This window comes from Ursus maritimus, unplaced genomic scaffold (genome assembly GCF_017311325.1).
Source record: "Ursus maritimus isolate PB19 unplaced genomic scaffold, ASM1731132v1 scaffold_34, whole genome shotgun sequence".
Classification (NCBI taxonomy): Eukaryota; Metazoa; Chordata; class Mammalia; order Carnivora; family Ursidae; genus Ursus; species Ursus maritimus.
Window position 1 is genome coordinate 9121 of NW_024426008.1, and position 10386 is coordinate 19506.

The following is a 10386-nucleotide window of genomic DNA, read 5'->3' on the forward strand; positions in this document are numbered from 1 at the left end:
CAGATCACCAGAACAGAAGACAGAGCCCGGAAGTAAACCCACACATCTACGGTCCAGTACCAAGGAGCCAAGAATATAAAAGGGGGAAAGGACAGTCCCTTTACTAAGCAGTGCTGGAAAAACTGAACAGACCCATGCAAAACAATGAATCCGTACCACTATCTTGGGGGAAAGGACAGTCCCTTTACTAAGCAGTGCTGGAAAAACTGAACAGACCCATGCAAAACAATGAATCTGTACCACTATCTTACACTTGACACAAACATTAACTCAAAATGAATTCAAAATTTGAATATAAGACCTGAAACCTACAACTCTTCGCAGGAAACATAGGGACAAAGCTGCCCTACGTACTACTCAGGCGTGAATTTTTTTTTTTTTTTTTGGATCATGTTCCAAAAGCCAAGGCAGTAAAAGCAAAAGTAAATAAGCGAAGCTACAAGAAACTAAAAAGCTCCTGCCCAACCATGAAAATCACCAACTAAATAAAGAGGCAACCTACCGCCTGGGAGAAAAGACTTGCTACTCATAAATCTCATAAAAGGTGACTTTCCAATATATAGTCCTACAACTCAATTATCTATCTATTGGTGAAAGTGGAGTGTTGAGGTCCCCTACTATTAACGATTTTTATCTATATGTCTCTTTATTCTGGTTAAGAGTGGGCTTGTATATCTTCTGCTCCCTGTTGGGGCATAGATATTTCTAATTGTCATATATAACTTGTTGGATACATTCTTTAAGAATGATATAGTGCCCTTCTGTATCTCTAAGTATAGTCTTTAGTTTAAAATCTAATCTGTCTGATATGAGAATTGCTACCCAGCTTTCTTTTGAGGTCCATTGGCATGAAAGATGGCATTCCATCCCTTTACTTTCAGTCTGATGTATCTTTAGGTTCAAAATGATTCTGAGACAGCAAATGGATGGGTCATGTCTTTTATCCAATCTGCAACCCGTGGTGTTTTATGCGAGCATTTATGCCATTTACATTGAGACTGATTATTGAGAGATATGATTTAATGATGTCATGTTTCCTGTAAAGTCTTTATTTCTATAGATTGTAGCTTTCTGTTTTGTATCACTCTTGGGACATTTTTACTTTTATAGAACCCCTTTAATATCTCCTGTAGGGCTGGTTTCGTGGTTACAAAATTGGTCAGTGACTGGTGAATCTGGAAGGTCTTTATGTCTCCATCAATTCTGAATGACAGCCTTGCTGGATAAAGGATCCTTGGCTGCATGTCTTTCTCTGAAAGAGCTTTAAAAATGCCCTCCCAACCCTCTCTCATCTCTCTAGGTCTGTGTAGACAGGTCTGACATAATTCTGATACCTTTGCCTTGGTACGTGAGAGCTTTTGCCCTGGCTGCTTTCAGTTCTGTATCCTTGGATCCAATATTTGCGAATACAGTATGACGTGACTTTGGCACAGTTTGTCATGTGGTTGAGCTTGGGAGGGGTCCTCTCTGCGTCTTTGGACATGAAAGCTTGTTCCTTTGCTAGATTAGGAAGTTTTCAGCTACAATTTGTTCAAATATCTCTTCTAGACCTCTGTTTTCTCCACTCCTCGGGATGCTGATGATTCTGACCTTGGATCGTTTCATTGAGTCAGTAATCTCCGCAACCTACATTCGTGGGCATGGATTTTTTTTAAGTCCAGCTTCTATTTTCACTTTTTCTTCTACCACCCATCCTCCAATTCACCAATATGTTCTTCTGCCTCATTCACCCTAGCGCCTGAGCCTCTAGTTTTGACTGCATTTGATTCATTGAATTTTTAATTTCTCTGATTCACTGTCGCTTCCGCCCTTAGAGATTCTTATATTCTCGTTAATATTTTCGCTTATATTTTTTCAAGTCTATACATCATCTTGACCGTTGTTACTCTGAACTCCATTTCTGAATTTGGTTATATCCATATCCGTTAGTTCTGTGGCAGAGGCCACAGACTCATTGTCTTTTTCTTTGCTGGGGGATTTCTCCTTCTCAACAGTCTGATGAGGAGAGGTTATGGGGTTGTCCAGAGCCCAAATTATTGACCAGGACCCAGGCAGTGTGCACTTGTTTTATAGGGATCTTAGGGATGTGGGCTTCTTGATTTTTAGCCTGCCATCTGGGGGAGGGCCTGCCGCGCTGTGACATATCAGGCAACCCTGTTTGGGTAGAGTCTCCCTGTCCCCGTAGGGGGATGGGGATGGGCCCACTGTGAGTGGTATTTCCAGGCTTTGTTCTCTGGCGGCTTGCTGTGCCTCTTCTGAGAGTCAGAGCAGCAGTGGCCAAATCTCAGCCTCTGTCTCAGAACAGAGGGATCACAACCGCTCTCCACTGAGCTTTTCTGGCCACTTTAACTCTGTTTCTGTTGGTGATGCCAACCCTACAGCGTCCCGGGATGGTGCGCCCACACCCAGCGCCCTAGCCCTCACTTCCAGGGCTGGCATGTCTCGTCCCTTGTGTTTCTAACACCGCCAGCCACCTGCCGCCTCCGCGTGCTCCAGGACTCGCTTTCAGTGTGATTCGTGTGCACTGGAGCTCTGTTTTCAGACGGGTCACACGTTCTCCCGGCTCATGGTTTCAGTCTGCCTCTCTCACAGATGCCAGTCCGCAAGTCAGCCTTCTCCCCAGTGCAGGTGGTTAGTGCTTCCCAGTGGCTGAATGCAGTGGCTCACCTCCATTTATCTTCCAATATCTGTGGCGGATTCATGGCTCCCTGCTTTGTATCTCAATACTCAGTAGCAAATGTTCATTTGTAGAGATCCAGATGCTATCTTCCTGCATGTCAGGCTGATTCTGTGGGTGTTCAGGATGGTCCGGTACCTATCCAGCTCGACTCAGGGGACCAGCTGAAAAAGGGGACCCCTACTCCTCTGCCATCTTAACTCCATCTTCCCAGGTTTTTCTATTTTTTTGAGTGAGGCTTGGATAACGCATTTATTTCCCCTTACGACCGCCTGCAGTATCCCATAGTTTTTTGGTCTGACGCTATTTTCTTTGTTTCCATAAATTGCTTAAGCTCTTCTTTGATTTTCTGGTTTACCCAAACATTCTTAAGTCAGATGGTCTTTAGCTTCCAAGTGTTTGAGAGTTTCTTCCAATTTTTTTCTTGTGATTGAGTTCCAGTTTCAAAGCATAATGGTCTGAGAATATGCAAGGAATAATCTCAATCTTTTGGTTTTGGTTGAGACCTGATTTATGACCCAGTATGTTATCTATTCTGGAGAAAGTTCTGTGTGACTTCCAATAGAATAAATTTCTGTTGTTTTAGGGTGAAATGTTCTGTATAATGTATGTATGAGGTCCATCTAGTCCAGTGTGTCATTCAAAGCTCTAGTTTCTTTGTTGATTTTCTGATTAGATTGTCTATTGCTGAGAGTGGAGTGTTGAGGTTCCCTACTATTAAAGTATTATTAGTAGTAAGTTTATTTATTTTGGTTAACAGTTGGCTTATATAGTTGGCTGCTCCCGTTGGAGGTGGTAGATATTTATAATTGTTAGATCCTGTTGTTGGATACACTTTAAGAGTGATAAAGTATCCTTCTGTATCTCTAACTACTGTCTTTTTTTACTCTCTACTTCTTGGTTTTATTTTACTCTAAATAATAGCACTGTTCTCAAAAGCCGATCCTCAGCAAGTAGAACAAAGGCAGCCTCAGTCATTAACCCCTAACTTTTTTCTTTTTAAAGATTTTATTTATTTATTTTTTTGGGGGAGCATGCACAAGCAGGGGGAAGGGCAGGGGGAGAAGGAGAGGGAGAGAATCCCAAGTAGGCTCCCCACTGAGCATGGAGTGATGTGAGGCTTGATCTCACAACCCTGAGATCATGACCTGAGCCAAAACCAAGAGTCAGATGCTTAACTGACCGAGCACCTGGGTGCCCCAACCCCAAACTTCTGAAGGCACAGAGGTCCTGAAAGCCACCAGGCTCTCACACAGGTCAAAGACTGGCCTTTCGTGCCTCCAGTGACACCTTGGCCCTTCTGAGACTCACCTTACAGATGAGGAACGCTCAGAGAGGTGAAGCAACCTGCGTGGGTCACACAGGAATCCCATGGGGCACCCCAGAACCTCTACCTGCCCCACCCAGCTTCCTTCAGAAACCCCTACCCAGCAGAAGCCCCTATCAACGGGGACCCATTAACAGACAGCCCTCCAACTGCAGCAAAGGGGGCAGAGGTCCCAGATCCCTTTCCCCACCCTTGCCCCAAGACCCTGTGGGTACCAGGACCAGAAGCAACCCTCGGGCCTTTTCTCGGACTAATAATTAGTTGAGATAATAGAAGATGACGCATGTACATTCACTAGCACATGCGTATTATCCCAGTGAATGAGGCAGACGCTAGTATTATTCCCATTTTACAGATGAGGAAACTAATGGAACAAAAGGTTTAACTGCCAGGCCCAAAGTCACACAGCTGGAGAGTGGTGGTGCTGGGGTTTGAACCAGGCAGTCTGAATGCAGATTCCCCACAATATTCCCAAGGGGTACTCAGAATATCCCATTCTGCAGAATTCCAAACGTCTCCACCCCAGTCCGGACTCCATTAGCTCCATGCTCACAGGCACCAGCAGCAGAGCTGCCACGCTGCGTGCGTCGCACAGCCCTTCCTGCTAACAGTCAAAAGCATGGATCCTACACTCACTTTACAGATGGGAAAACTGAGGCTCAGAGAGGTCAGGAGACTGGTGGAAGGTCACATGACCCACAAGGCCAGAGCTGGGATCTGACTGGAAATCTGACCCCTCCATAGCCTCCCTGGCCTCATGGGCTCCCGCCCCACTGGCTGCATGTACCACAGCCTGAGAAACTGTAAACCGAATCCAAACCAAAAATCAATCAAGGGGCGCCTGGGTGGGGACAGCTGGTTAAGTGTCTGACTTCTGATTTCAGTTCCGGTCGGGGATTGAGCCTCACGCCTGAGCCTGCTTGAGACCCTCTCTCCCTCTCCCTCTGCCCTTCCCCCGTCCTCTCTCTTCTCAAATAAATAAATAAATCTTTTAAAAAAATTAATCAACACAATGGTGCCTCACCTTCACACCTCACATCACAGACATCGAAATACCTGTTTACACAACATCTAGCTTTGTTTCACAGCAGCTCTGCCAGAGGGGGCACATTATGCCCATTTTCCAGATGGGTAAAACTAAGGCTCACCCACATGAACTGCCTGTTGGGTCATCAACTCTAACCAGGTCTCCTCCGTAGAGAAGCTCCTGCCTGATGTGTCCCACACAAATCAGGCCCCACAAGGCTCAACGCCCTCTCTGGGTGGACCCTCCACCTGGACTCCAACCTGCCCCTCCAAACCTGATTGTGATAGGCTGTGTCAGCAGCTCGGGAAACATGTACTCCCTCCCTCTCGGCCGCCATCGGGCAGTACATGTCTTTGTACCTGACGTTGGGTCTTGGCCGTGACTTGCTTGGACCAACAGAAAGCAGAAGGAATCACCACCCGAGTTCATAAAAGAGACTTTCTGACGCACCGGGTTCCCATTGAACTCCCTAGCATCTGCCGTCCACCAGAGAAACGCCACTGCCCATCGGCCTGGTTATCATGTGATGAAGATATGTAGGGCAGATATGCACCCAACTCAAAGCCTGATGTCCAGCCTGTGCCCCAAAACCCAGCCAAGTTCAGCGGAGTCATCTGCTGACCCGGTAGCATGAAACAAATGGTTCACTATTGAAGTTGAGAACTTGGAAGGAAGTTGGGAGATACTGCTGCACAGTATTGTCACATGAAAATGGGACTAATGGGGCACCTGGGTGGCACAGCGGTAAGCATGTGCCTTCAGCTCAGGGTGTAACCGCGGCTCCGGGATTGAGCCCCACATCAGGCTACACCCACTATGAGCCTGCTTCTTCCTCTCCCACTCCCCCGCTTGTGTTCCCTCCTCTCGCTTTGTCTCTCTCTCTGCGAATAAATAAATAAAATCTTAAAAAAAAAAAAAGAAAATGGGACTAATACACAGCCACCTATCTGTAGAGAGAAGCAGGCGGACGTGTGTGTACACAAGGCAAACATCTTCCAAGACAGGCCCCAGCAGGCTGTATTCAAACCCAAGGGTGCATAGTCGTGGTGCCTGGAGAACGATCACCCTCCCTACAGTCACCCAAATGCTACCCCGTGACACCAGTAAGACGGAGCCATCCACCGTTCCTCCCCTGAAATGCACCACCGGCTCTCTCTCTCCCTCAGCCTCAGGAGGAATGTGAAACATTCAACAGCTCAGGAGAGAAACAGGCAGGCGAGATCCAAATCCCAAACCCCTTTACTCCAACAGCAACAAACCCTGGAATCTGCTGTCTGATTGGAAGGCAGGAAGTGCGCAAACACACAGGAAAGCGATGTCTATTACACCCCCTAGGGCGTCACAGCAAAAGCAAGCCACTCAACGCCCATCCACAGAGGATCCGCTGGATAACCAACAGCGCCCTCAGGCATTGGGGTATTATTCAGCTTTTTAAAGAGTATTATTCAGTCAACACATTCTGAAATGGCAAAGGACCAAATCTATTTTTAATTTATGTGTGAAATTCTTTGTTTTATCATCGCTGTGGTTAAAAGAGTATGTCTACACGCACGGATTCATTGTTTCTTCCACCAAGTCTGCAGAGCAAACAAGTGAAGACAGATAGGGTCTCTGCCTTCCTGGAGCGTGAAGTCTAGAGGCGGAGGCAAGGGGTAACAACTCCACTACAACACGTTAACAAGTACAGTAACAATCAAGGCATACTGAGCACTGACCACGAGCCAGGCCCTTCTCCATTACTCTGCACAAAAACCCTCCGAAGGAAAGACCTGCGATTTACCCTGGTCACTAACAAGGAAACTGGGGCTCAGAGGGTTACATCAGCTGCCCAGGGTCACAGAGCAAATAAGTGGTAAAACCAAGATTCGATTCCTTCCATGTGGCTCCAGGTTGAACATAGAAATAACTTAATTAGCAGAATGTGATAGGATGATTGACTTAAGCCATTACAAGGGACATTTTGGCAAACCTGAAGCTCTAGACAAGAGGAGCCACTATCGAGCCATTTAACAAGAGGCATCTGGCCAATCCCTTTAGGTAGGGCTGTTTCATCAGAAGGTTTGCAAAAAGTTACTTTCCACATTGCTGAGACACACTCACACGGCTCACACAACACAAGCTCAAATATCTGCGCAACGCCACAGCGCTCAAATTTCAGTTTTCTGTCGGTCATGCTGAAGCCTTCGTCAAAACCTTCAAACCTTCTTCTTCGCTTGCCTTTCGTGGTGCTGGTTGGCCCGGTGTCATCAACCACCGGGTGAATAGCTTCAGACATCGGCTCACAAGGGTCAAGGCCTGGCAATTTCCTCTGGCTTCTCTCTTCTGCTAGACGACTCCGTGGATGCATGGGGCTGACAGGGGATGGTCGTCAGAGCGCTGCTGTGAGGAGGAGGGTCACAGAGAGTGAGGGGGCAGTCATAGGCTATGAGCTCTGGGTGGTGCACCGCCTATGCAAGTGCAAAGGCAGCTGGCCCTGTGGCCATTTAGAATCGATTTATGATTTTCATTGAGTTTTTCTTTCTCTTTTTTTGTTCCCAATAATCTGTTAAAAACACATTGAGTTCCACATTCATAGCTGACAGCAAATAGCCCGCCGCTGGAGAATCTTTTCTGGAACCACTATCATTTGTCTTATCCATAGCTCTGTGCCACCATCTTTCGCCTGAAGTCTAGCCTAGCGGCCGGGGGCTTCCTGAGTGTCAGTGTCTCAACTGAAAGCTTGGGAAACCTTTCATGTGGGATGGTCACACTGCCGCCTCTTCGTGCCTCCAGTCTCCTCAGGCTCCGCGGCAGCTGGGGCTTCAGGCATGGGAGGAAGTCAGGCCGGGAATGGAGTGTTCGCAGCCGCAGTGAAACAGCTTCTAGGGCAGAGTCTAGCCAGAGCAGCAATCGTAAGATGCTTCCAGCTTGCCATCTGAGCTGGAGACTCAAGCCGTGAGGGGGGCACCAACTCCAGCTCAGGCTGGGCACTCAGGACTTGGGACTGTGTAGAGTGTGGCCTGGGGGAGAGATGATGCCCCGGAGGTGGTGGGGGCACAGGTGTGCAGGGAAAGGCAGCCACATGTGAAGACCCGCACACTCTGGATAGGACCCAGTTCATGCTAAAGGCATCTTGTCAAGCCAGAAGCTCAAGCCCCCAAGAGAGGCTCAGGCTCCATTATCCTGTGAATGGCGGTATCAGTGAAGGAGAGGACCAGAGCCCCAGGTTCCTTCAGTGGAATCTCAACTGATAGAGATGCAGGTCCCGCTGGCCCCCACCCTCGCCCTTGCTGCTGCCCACTGATGTCACTCTGGGCCTTCTGGGTGCCTCAGGACCTCAGGGTGCAGGAATCCCCCAGTGTAAGAGTTCTCCTCTGAGCCACAGGGTTTTCAAGCGAAGGAAATCGACACGGGCCTCCAAGGTGGCTCTCACCTGCTGCTTTTCCGCCAGTCACCTGGCTGGGAGCGAGCTCATGCTGGATAGCGGGTCATGCGGGCGCTCTGCAAGTGACAAATTGTCAGGTGCCCTGCCCCTATGTGCACTGCCTTGTACCTGCTCCGGGCTTGCCTGCCCAGGGCCTCGCTTCCACAGTTGAGTAGGTGGGGTCCAGAGTAGTGGTTCCCCGGGCTTCACGTCTGCCACAAGCACCTCACGGGCAACCACTAGCGGGCTCTCACCAGTGATGCTCATGCACCATCAGATGAGCGTGCAAGTCGCCGCTATTTCTTCCACACTACAGGTGGAAAAAGGCTGGTCCAGACCACCTCCCTCTTGGAACCAACAGGGGCTGCGGGGCAGGCCGTGGGTGTCCCAGAGGGTCGTGAACGCTTCTCCTCCTCCTTCCTGGCCCCAGGGTAACAGCCACATGCGCCACAGCAGACCCGTCCCACTCTGAGCCTCCAAAGGTGGCAGCAGGTCACTTATAAGGCCACCTTAACTAACTAAAACTTAAATAAAAATCTGAAAGAAATAACAAAAACTATTACGAAATACATTTAGAGCAACATCTGTATTTACTGAAAAACCCAGTAAAGCAGACTGCCCAGTTCAGACCCACGTTGGCCAAGCGTAACTGCAATACTGGAAATCTAGCCAGAGCAATTACACAAGAAAGATAAATCAATAAAAGGCATCCAAACTGGAAAACAAGAAGTGAAGGTCACTCTTTTCAGATGACATGATATTATATGTAAAAACCTAAACACAACGACAAAAAAACCTATTGAACAAATTGGAAAGTGGCATAGTACAAAATGCATAAAAATGTGTTGCATTTTTACACACTAACACATATCAATGAGAAATAAACATAAAAACAATCATATTTACTACTGCCTCAAAAACCCGAAAGACTTAGGGACAAATTTAACTGAGGAGATGAAAGCCTCTCTACTGACAACTCTAAGACATAAGGAGAGACACCAAAGACAAAGGTTAATGGACACTCCACGCCCATGGATTAGAAGAATTAATAGTGTTAAAATGTCTATACCACCCAAAGCCATTTACAGATTCAATGCAATTCCCATCAAAATTCATAATATTTTTCACAGACATAATTATAGCACAGAATCTTTAAAATGTGTATGGAAACCACAAAAGTACTCTGAAGAGTCAAAGCTATCTTAAGAAAGAACAAAGCTGGAGGCATCATGCTCCTTGGTTTCAGATTCTATTACAGAGCTCTACTGATTGCTGGCATACTGGCATCAAAGCAGATACACAGATCACCAGAACAGAGAGCCCGAAGTAAACCCACACATCTATGGTCAGTACCTTATGACCAAGGAGCCAAGAATATACAAGGAAGGAAGTCCCTTTACAATGCTGGGAAAATGAAAAATACGAATTTCATACCACTATCTTATCAAAACATGTCGTCATTTGAAATAGACCTGAAACTGCCGCAGGGGACAGTCCATTGCAGCTCCCAGGTGTTTTTGAGTCTCCAAGCACAAGATGCAGTAAAAGCAAGATTAAGTTACTAAAAGCTCCTGCCAACCATTTAGAATAGCCATAGGACTCACTGGGAGAAAGAAGATATAGCTACTCATAAATCTGATAAAGGTGACTTTCCAATATATAGAATGAATTCCTACAACTCAATCACAACAACAAAACAAACAAAGTGGAAGGATTTTCCAACGGATCATTATGCAGAAGACACAGAGACAGTCAACAGTTCCGCAAAGATTATGCTCCACATCAATAATCATCAGGGAAATGCAAATCGACAACACTGAAGATGCTCACCGCTGCTTAGAGGCTCAGTATCAAAGACAGAAATAACAAACGTTAGCTAAGATGTGAAGGAAAGTGGTGCACGATACGCTGTGGAAAAAGTATGCAGCTCTCCGCCACAAAGAAAAATAAAA

General features: G+C 46.9%; 1 long non-coding RNA gene across 1 annotated transcript; it reads left to right on the forward strand.

The window, feature by feature from the left end:
* Positions 1 to 315: 315 nt before the first annotated feature.
* On the forward strand, positions 316 to 10129 carry LOC121100145. Its single transcript, XR_005831890.1, has 2 exons — positions 316 to 544; positions 10079 to 10129. It is a non-coding gene; the product is annotated as an uncharacterized LOC121100145 (long non-coding RNA).
* Positions 10130 to 10386: the final 257 nt, after the last annotated feature.